The sequence below is a fragment of the Corvus kubaryi genome, unplaced genomic scaffold (assembly GCF_017639235.1).
Source record: "Corvus kubaryi isolate FWS band 111438036 unplaced genomic scaffold, C.kubaryi_AGA036_p1.0 66, whole genome shotgun sequence".
Lineage (NCBI taxonomy): Eukaryota > Metazoa > Chordata > Aves > Passeriformes > Corvidae > Corvus > Corvus kubaryi.
Window position 1 is genome coordinate 2,272,636 of NW_024582054.1, and position 12,428 is coordinate 2,285,063.

At 37.8% G+C, this 12,428-nt stretch overlaps 1 protein-coding gene across 7 annotated transcripts in view; it reads right to left on the minus strand.

The window, feature by feature from the left end:
- SIPA1L1 (signal induced proliferation associated 1 like 1) overlaps positions 1–12,428 on the minus strand; it is a 206,277-nt gene that overhangs the window by 126,667 nt on the left and 67,182 nt on the right. For 2 of the 7 annotated variants that reach the window (XM_042048145.1, XM_042048141.1), the window contains exon 3: positions 6,716–6,791. The exons of the other annotated variants lie outside the window; for them this stretch is intronic. The gene's annotated coding sequence lies outside the window, so the exon portion shown is untranslated. The remainder of the gene's footprint in view (positions 1–6,715; positions 6,792–12,428) is intronic. 7 annotated transcript variants of the gene reach the window in all.

The following is a 12,428-nucleotide window of genomic DNA, read 5'->3' on the forward strand; positions in this document are numbered from 1 at the left end:
TTGGGTAAAAGTCTTATTGAAGCAGCAGGTGCAGCTTATGTAAGTGATGCTTCTGACACTGTTCAACATAACTTGGAGACTATAAATCCAAAATAATTAGTGTAGATAAGGGTAACTACTGGAAAATTCACTTTCAGAAAACCAAAGCAATGGTTCAGTTTAAAAAAATAAACAAAACCAGAAAGAATTTTGGGTTGGTCCAGCTAGTACTTGACCTGCAGCAGATTTTGTTTAGTTTATTAATTTTGGTGACCAAACACAGGCCCCCTTGAAGAATCTGCAAATGACACCAAACTAGGGGGGCAGTGGAGAGGGGGAAAGGGGGCAGAAGTTGCAAGGAATATCAAGGAGATGATCCTGATTCCAAGAGAGCTTAAGAAATCAGGGATTCTAAAACACACTTGGTAAAATCCATGCAGGTGAGAACAAAACAAAATATCACAACTCTGAAAAAGACAAAATCCACACACATGCAGAAACAGCCATATTAAAAGTAATAAATCAGAAAAGAGAAGCTGTATAGGATCACAGACTGAAGAGTCATAAACCTGATATTCATCTTGAAAGCCAAATATAATTTGGGAAGGTGTTAAGACTACTGAGCACATGAGGTTAAGCTGTTTCAAGTCTAGTCAACACCATTGTCCTAGCTTTGAAATACCACATTCATTCTCATGTATTCTAAGGAACAAATCCTAAAAATCTAGTTCTAAGATTACTAAAAAGAGATTGATAACAACTGGAAGAGAAAATCCTCATCTTCTTAATATAGTTATTTGACTTTCCAAGGGGTGTCTTGTCCACAGTAAATGAGGAAAAAAAAAGCAGTCATTATGTATGAACTCGTTTTTATGACTTATTTTAGGTGACAGTGCACATGAATAGATTTCTCCTCCCCTTCACCTTCCCTCCACAAACAGAAAAATTCCTTCCAATTTCAGTTTCCTCTTATTAACATGGAATTTTTAAAATAGAATTAATTTCATACTCAACAGTACTACTGATATTTGTACTAATTCTACTTTGCAATTCACACTTTGCAATTAGTTTTTAATGCAGTTAAAATTTTAAAACAAGGTTAATGTGAGGATTTTTTCCTTCCAGACAGCAGTTACATTCTGAGTCCAGCTGGTATCGTACACTGTGTTTACACCATTAATGTAAAACAATTTAGACTTTACCAACGGTTGTGTATGCACACACTTATTTTGGCTCTGTCATGCATGTATTTGACCTTTGATTTTATTTTTCAGCTGTCCTGTGAAACAGCAGTAATATTCTAACTCATACTTGACCAAAATCCAGCACATATTTACATCAGACTCTGAGCAATTATCGGAGGTGGAGTGTTAACAGCACATACCAAAATATGACACCATCTTTCAGCCTTTTCAAAAACTGACTTTCAGAAACTCTTGTTTAGATTTTAGACAACCACCACGCCAATGCCTTCAGTAATATTCTTTTCTGCCAGAAATTTAAGAATAGTACATTTTTCACATATACACATTTGTGTCTATGAACCCATGTTGAAACTTAGTGGCAAACACACACACACACACACACTCTTACAGGAGCCAGAAAGCCACAAACAGGCAGTATTCTCCTTTTCCTTTAGAAATGTGTATGGATATTTACTAGTTCAGAGATCTAAAAGCCAGAATAACACAAAAAAGCTGTCTGAAAACCCAAGACTCCTTATATATCATGTGAAAACATTTGCTGAAGGACAGAACAAGACTTTGATTACATCTCCAGGGCTGTTCCAAATCATCTGTGAAACCAGATTGTGATGCCTAGGTCCAACAGTCACACATGATAAGGAATGCAAAACTCCTCCACTTACAGAGAGCGTACCTGCAGTACTGCAAGAGGAAAGAAAGTAACCACTGGCCTACGTACAAAAAAAGTGCTATTTCCCTGATACTATGGACAGAATGCAGTGTTTTCAGATGCACTAGCTCCCATTTTCAGAAACAGAACTCAAAACACTCCAGTTACCTATCAGCATGTATGCAGATTTTGTAAAGCTTTAAAAGCAAACCTCACATCTGCATTCAAAGAGAAAACATAAGGAATCTGGCAAACAAATTGGAGAAAAACATAAAACAACATGATAAAAGTAAAACAAGTTAGCCCCACAGATTATCATATCCACCTGAACAGGGCAGCACCATTACAACAAAAGGGTGAATGCTATTGAAAATAGGGAATAGTGATGTTTAAACCATTGCCCTACAGAAGGCGGACCTCTCTCCTAACATTGTATTTTCCATCAGGAAACAATTCTCAAAAGTATTTGTGTCCTACATTTTGTTATTGTTTGGGAACTGGTGAGACAGAACAAACAGTGGTGAGCTCTTACTTATAGCAACACTGATCTTACTGACCAACTTCACAACCAACTCCCAGGTATGATAAAGAAATTTGTGAAGCCCCTACACCTCCAAAAGGCAAAGAAGTACTTTATGCAGAGAGCCCAGCGATTAAAAGAGCAAATTTAAAGCTCATGGCTCTTGGTCCAACACTTCCATTTTCAGACTACAGGTTATCTATGTATCAGGTAAATCTTTAAGAATCCTCTCCCTTAACCACAAAACACATAGAAAACAGAAAAACATTGTATTAGAGAATAAACAGCTGTCCAAACATTTACTGAAGTCCAGAAAATAAATCCTACATCATTGTGAGGGTTTTCAGTCTTGAAAAGATTAGCCAGTGGCCTCAGAGTGCCAGAAATAAAACTCCCTAGTACTCAAGTTTGCTTTTTTTAGTCAAGCTTCTTTTTGAAATTATTTTGTTAGAATAAAGATAATTTTACATTAGACCCTTTATGACAAAAAAAAACTTAGTTCATTACTGGATTTATAAGTGTGTACCTATCCAAATACAAGAAAGCTCCATGTGGTCTATAAGAAAAGCAAAAAATATTGGTCTATGTGTTGCATTTTATATTGACTGTACTGTTACAAAGGCAAATGGTTCTGAGGTCACTCCTGTTCTTGCCTGATCTCGTCAGCTCTATCATTACCCTGTATACTCTTAGCAATATAAATCACACATTAAAACACACACTGCAAAACCCCTCAGGCTAATAAAAGAGACTTCAGAAAATAATTATTAAATCTAATTGATGATAAAAAATACATTAACCGTTAGAGATATAAAGGAGCTTATCAGCTGCTCAAACCAGAAGAAAGATTTTTCCAAATGACCACCATCAGTATAATATGAAATAGAGTATTTTACACAAGATAAAAAGTAGTATCTCTGTGCCTTCTGTGCTTTAATACATTTTAAATTTTGGTCCTATGAAACTGAAAAGAAACCCCATGTAGTCATGTATGATCCTCTACCACAAAGTACAAACACATTCTGACATAGCTGTTTCTCATTTTTTATACTACTTACTACTAAAACCATTTCAATATAGTTCTGTAATTCCTTGTCAGAAGCAGTTACTGTACAAACACTATTTTTCAAACACTAAATGAAAATGGCAGGCCTGATACATTTGTGCTAAACCGAACGAGTACTGTGGCCACAAACTGTAAAAAAGCAATCAAATACAGATTAAATAAGAAAAACATGAAAACCGTTTTTATTTCAGCTGATTTGTCTAGTCATTAAAAAAGGATATTTTTCAATTCCTATCAGCCATGATTAGAATGATCCTGAGCTGCACCAACATTCCAAACACCAAGCAAGATGTACTGCTTCAATGCCTCACTGGTCAATTTAGAACTGAAGCATAAGCCCTGCACAGGTATTAACACAGAATAAAACTGTTTTACAGATAAATTGTATTTTCAGGTGGGATGATAGAACATGCAGCAGTCTCTGTAAGGCTCACAGCTGCAGCACCAAACCCAAGCCTTAGCCTCAAGGATTGGTTTCATTTGAAAAAGGGAAGAGAAAGGTGTCAGTTCTTGGCAGCTTACCAAAGGACAAGAAACATCTCCTATTTTTGCCATAATGGCATTCTGGACAAAAACAGTCTGTCAGGGAAAAACAAAAACAGTAACTGTAGTCCTTTGGTCACAGAAGGGCAAGCAGCTTCTGTAGCACCCTCACATTTTGTGTAACAGTCATGTTTGTTGAACCCTTTCATACCAAAATTTCAAAGTATGTATCAATACACTCTTGCAATTTCCCACATGCACAATAAAGCTTTAAGGGTCTCAAAAGGTTTTCTACATTGATTTGCTTCAGAATCTACTCATCCAAGGGAAAAGCTAAATCTCCACTTTCATTTAATAGGCAAAATTAGAAAACAGCTTAAATCCTGGTTATATAAAAACATTAGAAGAGGGTCAGCCACAATCCTCTTTGCTCTGTAAAGGAACAATTCCAGAAGTGTCCTCAGGGTATCGAGATCATTTAGTTTATTCTCTGGGGGCCCTTATGGACTCAAGGTATGTAACTGCACACCTACCCCAGAAAAAATGAAGGGTCATATGGCAAACATGGAGTAACAGTTGAAATGGGTAACAAAAATGCAGTAGGCACGCCTCTGGACGTGTCAGTAGAGGTATTATTGACCTGGGGTAAGCTTAGGAAAGTTTAAGCCCTAACCATGAAAACAGGAACCCAAACCCTGGAATACTTTACATGCTGCAATGACTTACAGCTCTGAAGCACCCACTGCTAGGTGACTGTACCAAACAGGTAATCAAATATGAAAAGCAAACCCATTAAAATACTACCTGGCATTTCTCAATTCCTTGTAGAATTCTTTATATTGAAGACTATGAACATATTTGTATCCATCAAATTATACCCCCAACACTCACAAAAAAATCCCCTACAACACAAAACCAACACCCACACACTGACAGCATTAGGAATTATTCTGAAAACAACACTGGTTCTCTATCATATCACTATGTAAGATTTCTGCCATCAGTACCAAATGCAGTTCTGCTCGTCCCAATTAAAAAAAGCTATTGCAGAATTAGGAAGTGTAAGAGAAAGGCAACAAAGAGCAAAAAGGTACTGGATTTCCTGATTCAGAAAGTCGTGAGCTAGAAGACATTAAGTCTACAGCTACAAATCCATCCTATCTTCCTCCACTTACATCTGCTGCTGTGCTCTGCCAGAAGCAACACCCCTGTGGAGAGGGAACTTTGATTTGACCAAACAGAGTAAGCTAACTGTAACGCTGGACTTCTGGATGAAAGACAACAGTTAAAGTTCAATGTATGAGAAAATGTATCTAACTTGTCCAAATGTTTAACCAGCTCTTCTGAATACCTCTGTTGTGTCTCTGAAGATGGTCAGGAGCCTCAACACTAATTTTTATATCAAAGCCATTTTAATAAAAGCAAAGCTAAAAACCCCAGATTAACCTTTACTAACGAAGAAATGACAATTGCTTTGCAGAATAATCCAAGAAAGAGCACTTGGCTCACAACTTAATTCCAAAGCAAAAACATTAAATAGTCCCTGCATTTAGCTGCTCTTCTCTCTCTCGCAAGTTTTCAATCTAACCAGATGTACCTCTGCTTCCCTTTTATAGTCAAGAACAGATACAAGAAGCAAAGATCTCCAAGGTACACGTCTGTCCCCTTATACTCCCTCACACCTAAGCATGTGAATGTTTAAAAAAATGCTATAAGCTTCTGATTCTAACTCAGGCTTTTGCAGTTCATCTTTCTTCCACACAACCTCCTCCCAACAGTAACTTATTTCAGAGAAGAGAGGCTAAAGCAGCAGTTCTCCCTTCTCAGAGAAGGGAAGGGTACTCTGATTCTCAACTTCAACCTTTCCCCCCAGCAAACTTCTGCAAAGAGCTCTAACACAAGTATCAGAACAGAGAAAAAGACTAATAAAAAAAGAAAGATATGCTGAAGAAAATAAATGCCAAAAAGCAGTAGAGAAAATAAAGGCAAAAAGGGCAGAGTAAGAAAATAGAAGAGGAAATAGCATAAAGGAAAAGATTATAACAAACCACGATTGTTCGGTGCTTCCTCAATCTGAAAAATGATACCTATACTACCACATGTACATACAAGTTTATGGCACCTCTTGTCTACAGGCTTTACGAACACTTTACTAAGAACACAGACAACAAGAGGAAGCAAGAACAACTGTGGCTGCTTCCCCCTAAGGTATCACCATCACACTAAGAAATCAAGGTTTTTAAGAGCAATGCTACACCAATAATGACAAGGCTAGTTAAAAAAAAAAATAGCAGAAAAGGGGGGAAAAAAGGAAAAATATGTTGTCATCTCCACCATTTCTTGTGTCACAGCAACCAGAAGCATCTAAACAGTTCCAAGTGTGCACGGCAAAGTAAACACCTTGATCCAACAACCAGATGAGGAAGCGGCTTTCCTGCCTTTCTTTTGTGTGCAGATGGAATGACGGAACTAAAGGCTGGCCAGGCCAGCACGCTCTAGGTGCGGCCTTGACCATGTGACACATCCCAACACTGAGCCTCACAAACTACAGGACACCGATGTGGTTAAAGGAGAGGACCGTTCTCATGCGATCTCAGAAGGTCTTCGTGCACACACACACAAAATACCAACAGCAATAGACCCAAAAAATTCACCATGCCACATCCCAATTTAATTCTATCCAAGCAATTCTTCAACTTTCAAAGGCTTTGCCACCCTAGACTTGCCAGTTTAGGGAAAATTCTCCTCTTGTATATTTTCTAATATACATATATAGATGCAAAAATGTAACTTGATGAGATTTAATGACAAACCTTGCCTCTTCCCCTTTCATTTTCTATTGGAGATCAGCAGGCATCAGAAAGACTGCAGCTCAAACACATAAAGCACCTGTAAATATACCATGCATAAAGTCAAAGCTGATTTTTCAGCTACTCTGATGAATTAGAAAATTGAAAGCTTCCTTTGCTTAAAAAACAACTTTTTTCTATAAGCTGAAAAAGACTCAGAAGAATGACATATTAATGGTATTAAAGGTCAATATAATAAATAGCATAGTTTTGAGGTACTGAAGGGCTGTATATTAGTAAATTCATCTACACATATAGGGCATAAGACTAAAGAGATCAACACGCAATAAAATCTACACACAGTAAGATTATTAAGAAGCACTACTTATTAATTGCATTACTACTAATGCTACAAAGACGACTGAGACTCCCATCTTACAAGGAGTCACATGGAAAAGACAAAGGGTAATGGGCACAAATTGCTCCTGGGGAGATTCCAATTGGACACGAGGAAAGTTTTTCACACTGAGAACAATCAGCCATTGGAATAATCGCCCTAGAGGAGTACTGGATTTCCCAGCATTAGACACTTTAAGATTTGGAAGGACAGAGTGCTGGATCATTGTGTCTAGAATTGTGCTTTTGCCAAGAAAGACTGGCCCAGATAATCCCTGAGGTCCCTTCCAACCTGGTATTCTATGCTAAAATTATACATTCCCATTATGATGTGTACAGACGTGCATGCTATGTTCTATACATAAAAACTCATGACTAATGCCTGATGCTGATGGGATCTGTAAAGCTAGCATCACACTGTCTAGTAGGCACTGATCTTTATCTTTCATCAAATGGAACAGAGTTAAGTTGTGGGTTTGCATTATGCATAAGTAGTGAATACAATTAGGCTGAAAAGCAAGCTGATCTTCTCTGATCTCAAGTGGAAAGTGTGAATTCTGATGTTCACAGGTGACAGCTCTGAGCATCACTCCAATTTACTAGTCAGCTTCCCTGAATCTGTGTACCCAATAGGAAACTCAAAACACGTAGCTGTGGCTAATCTTATGCAAGCCACTAATATTTAAACAAGCGAGAATACCAATTAAGAGAGCAAAGCAGTTATTTTACTTTGTCTGGCACAGAGAAACTTGGTTTTACAGTTCAAGAAAGGTACTGAAAAACTGGAGGAAAAAAATGAAAATGTATGTAAGAAGGAAGAGACCAAGAGAAGGAAGGAAATTGATCAAGGAGTTATAAAAGGACTACCAGTGACTGGACACCTTTTGCTTTTAGGTAGATGGAATCATTTAAGAATTCTTCATCCCTGAATTCCCAGAAACATTTTCGTATTTTGAGTTGATGTCTCTGTTCTGAAGCATGAATTTAGTAAACCTCATGGTCAGTGCAGTTGTAGTATCAGTTCCACATGTTCTCAAAACATTTTATAAAGGAACAAAGTATTTTGCTCTCTACAGGCAAAAAACAAAGCAAGGAAATAACACTAGCAGTTCAAATTTTGCTACTCTAACTTCTCTTCAGTCAGGGGTTTGCTGGTTTTTGCTTGTTGCTTCTTTGGTTTTGAGGTGCATTTTTCTGGGGGGAGGGGGAGCATTTGGGGAGAGGGACTGTTTATTTTTGTTGGTTTGTTTTAGTTTGGTTTTTTGTTTGTTGGATTTTGGTTTTTTATTCAGTACATGAACTTACTAGGGGGTTTTTAATGCTTCACAGATTCCACTTCCGTTCAATTTCTCAGATTTATTTAATTGCCGATTCTTATTATTCACCTGCAATTATGAAAATATTTAACTGCAAAACTGTATTGCTATTCAAGTTTAAGAAGCACAGCACAATGTACTTTAGCAATGTGCAAGCTGAACAACGCATAAAAATCAAAACATGAGGATTGCTCATTCTTCACCAGCCAGTCCCATAAAACGTTAACATAGCGGAATCAACTGCTAATATAGCAGAATCAACTGCTTCTCTGTTTAATAAACAGAAAACATCTTGTTTATTAATCAGTATACATTTGTAATCATACAAAGTACTAAGTACATAGTTACTAGTTCTAAGTTACACTACTACCACTTTAAGGGTAGAGCTAGGAAAAAATTCATACACAGAATAACCAATGTATTTAATCTACCAACAGCTCTCCACATATATGAGCAACAGAACTCAGTTTTACAAAACCCTCATAATTTCCAGGGCACAAGATTGCAGTGATTAAGCACCCAGACTTCTAGTCAGGCTCAAACAGGCTATACTAAAATCCATGCTGTTAAATCCTTGCAATCCATTTTTAATCCAGGCTAGGTAGATTAATGCTAGCTTGGGTGTGCCTAACCATTCTGAAATCAGGAAGTTTGCAGACATAGCATGCCTCATTCTTGGCCTGCCTTTTCAACAGGTAACAGAAAAGAGCACGGATCATTACAATCCATATCACTAAATAATCAGTCATTTTGGACTAAGAAAAAAGGTGTAAAAGCATAAAGCCCTTGCCAGCTTAAAGACAAAAATTAATGGGATCCAGGCTTTCCTCTCTTCATTCACTCAAATACGCTTACCTTCTGAATATCCTTACCTATCTGAATATCGCTTACCTATCTGAATATCCTTCAGTCTCATACACAATGAAATGAAGGTGAGACTTTTATCATGAACACCCATTTCCCATAATAATGGGCATAGTTAGCTATTAAGAATATTATCCAGTTTTGCTGAACAATCTTATTGGAATTCTTGAATACATTAACTAATCTGTCAACTATCACATACCAACTTCTACTAATTCACCACACTGTTTTTAAACATAAAAAACCATAAAAACAGACTAAGCACTTTCTACTTCTTTTCCATTTAAAGATTATTACTGCAGTTTATCATTGAAATACCACAGTACAAAAACATTAAATGAGACAATCACCAACTTGGGAACACACATGTATCCAATACACCCATATCCTTTGACTCACAGGTACATGAGTGCACAGTTACATGCATTGGAAATATATACATGCACTCCTCAAGGAACACCCTTCCTTTCTTGATAAAGAGGCCAAGACTGTAAGCACTAATTGCATGGGTTTTTCCTAACTTTCTGCAGACTCCTCAGGGAAGGAACTTGAACTACAAACCTATGCAGTCCTAATAACAGAAATCCTTTGTATAATCACCAACAAAACCTTGGGGACATCTCCGGGGAAAAAAAAAAAAACCTGCAAAATGTAAGGAAGGAATAGAACTCTGTACATCTCTCCTCCTGGCCATTCAAAGAAACAGTACCCAAATAGCTCCAGCCTTCCTTTGCTAGGAACATACCACATCCCCGAGAAAAAGCAAGAATCCATGAGGCAAAACCTTTTTCACCTCAACCCCATCCCCACCCAACAAAGTTCTATTACTAGTGAGCAAATGAAGCCACGGGACTTTAACCTGTCAACAGGAAAAGACTAGTACAGATAAAACCAACCATATATAACTTAAGGTCAACATCAGCCACTTGCACACAGTGGCCACCTCTTCCTCTTCCCACCCCACAGTCCTCCTCTTCATTTTCAGTTCAAGTCAAGGAGAAATAAGCAGTCTGAAGTTAAGTTTCATATAGAATTTTATTCTGTCAGTATCTACAGAAGAATGTGGGGAATTAACAAAACTGAGTTTATGCTGCTGAATGTTTTACCCCTAAATATCTTTACAAATCCAATTAAGAGTCTGTATTTGACACAAAGAAACATCAGCTTTATTGGAGCATGATACTATTCCTAAAAAAAGCTGCCTGCTAATAGGGCTATGCTCAACTCCCAACTATAAAACCTGCTCAAGAATTTCAGCAAACAAGACTGGGTCTACAGGACCATGAGCTGACACATTCGTAAACAGCCAGCAACCAGAACTGCTACTGGTGAAATAAATTAGGTTTTAAGTATAATTTAATATTAATGGATTTTCTACAGGCTGGAATTTAAAAATTTTTAAAATTCCACTGAGAAAAAATTTCCACTCAAACAAAAATTGCACGTGTATAATAAAAAGGATTTTACCACTTTTGGTGTTTGGGTGGTGTAATATGACGACACCATCACTGGCAAAATGAAGTTTAATTACCTGATCATTCTCTGTGAAAAATATGTGACAAACACTCTAGGCTGTGGAATCCAAACATAGTAGGGGGGAAAATTGCTCATTTACTTCCCACCAGTAAGTTAAATTGATAGCTAAGAGTGCTCTTACTTCAAGTGGTAACTTTTTCGCTGTCTGTGCCCCACTACAGTGTTTACTAATATTGTGATTCAAAATAGCCTCTTAGAACCACAAACTTCATTAAAAAATAAAAACAAAACAAACTTTCATATAGTGGGAAAGAGATGGACACTATTTTCTCCTCTGTCAGTAACTTTGAGAGCTATATATCAAAGAAAACCCCAATAACAACTGTGTGTAAAAATCAACACTAAAGATGATGCCAAATGAAAAGGTAAAATGATTCAAGGGGAAAGACAAAATAATTAAAATAGCCTTTTCCAAGGACTCCACAAGATTTGTGAACAAACATATTTGTTTCCAGTATATACACCCTCTGAAGGAAAGGTTTTGTCACCAGCATAAGTCAAATCTCAGAAGCTAAATCTCTGCCAACACAATGCAGCTTTGCTGACAGTGTTTCAGAAGAAGTTTTAAACTGACACTTTTGATACAACAACATCCTTCAAGGCAACTGCAACAACTACAGGGCAGATTCTCTCACATAAGAAACCTATTTGTTTCTTTTGACATCCAACAGACTGACGAACCAATGTTACAAGGGAGGGTTTCTCCTTTGGCAGCAATGTTTTTTACACTGTTGCTTCCAGACTGGACTTCCTTTGCATATCCTATATGTACAGGTTTCAATATGTGTTAATAAACACATGATTAAAACCTGTTCAGTGGAGGGGGTTATGTTTTTACTGCCTGGTTGCAAATCTGTTTCAACTGATCTCAATTGAAATCTCTGGTTTTGTTCTCCCTGCAGTCTGTAGCAAGTTCTGGTCACCTCCCTTCAGGCAGCACTACTGCTTGCACAACCTGTTAATTGAGGAAGCTGAAAACAAATCCAACCCTGCCCATCTTTGCAAAACCAACACCACTGCTCCCCATCTCACCTCCTCCCAACCCCCAAACCCACACACTGCAATTTTCCGGCCTTCTGCATATACCATCTTGAACCAGGTTATTACACACCTGCAAAGGACTCACATCTGGTACAAGGCAGAGGGCAAGGCTGCATGGGCAAAACCGCAGCATCTCACACTTGCCACATCCATTTTACCTTTCAATACACTACATTACTCTGTGAAAGGACAGATCATGTACTAAAAGCCATCTTTTGCAAGGATCAGGCACATCCAGAAGAATCATCCCTTTCTTCCTAACAACTTGAGTTTAGTTTCACAAGTAGATTAAAAGAAACCACCTACAAGAACTGCTGTGTTTCACAAAATGTGACAAAAGCAGGCATTCTGTCACAGCCTGAACAGAGTCCAACCTGCTTTTACGAACACTTCTACACACACCTAGTAGAAAGGGGGGGAGGGAATAGCCATCTCATTCCCTTGCATCTCCCTCCTGGAAAAACACTCATGTATAGAGGAAGCATTCAGCAACAGACTGGGATACAGTCTGGCACTCTGTGGCAGCCAGCCTACCGGGTAAACGTTCTTTCTGGAGACCACCCCTTACACATTGCATGAAACGT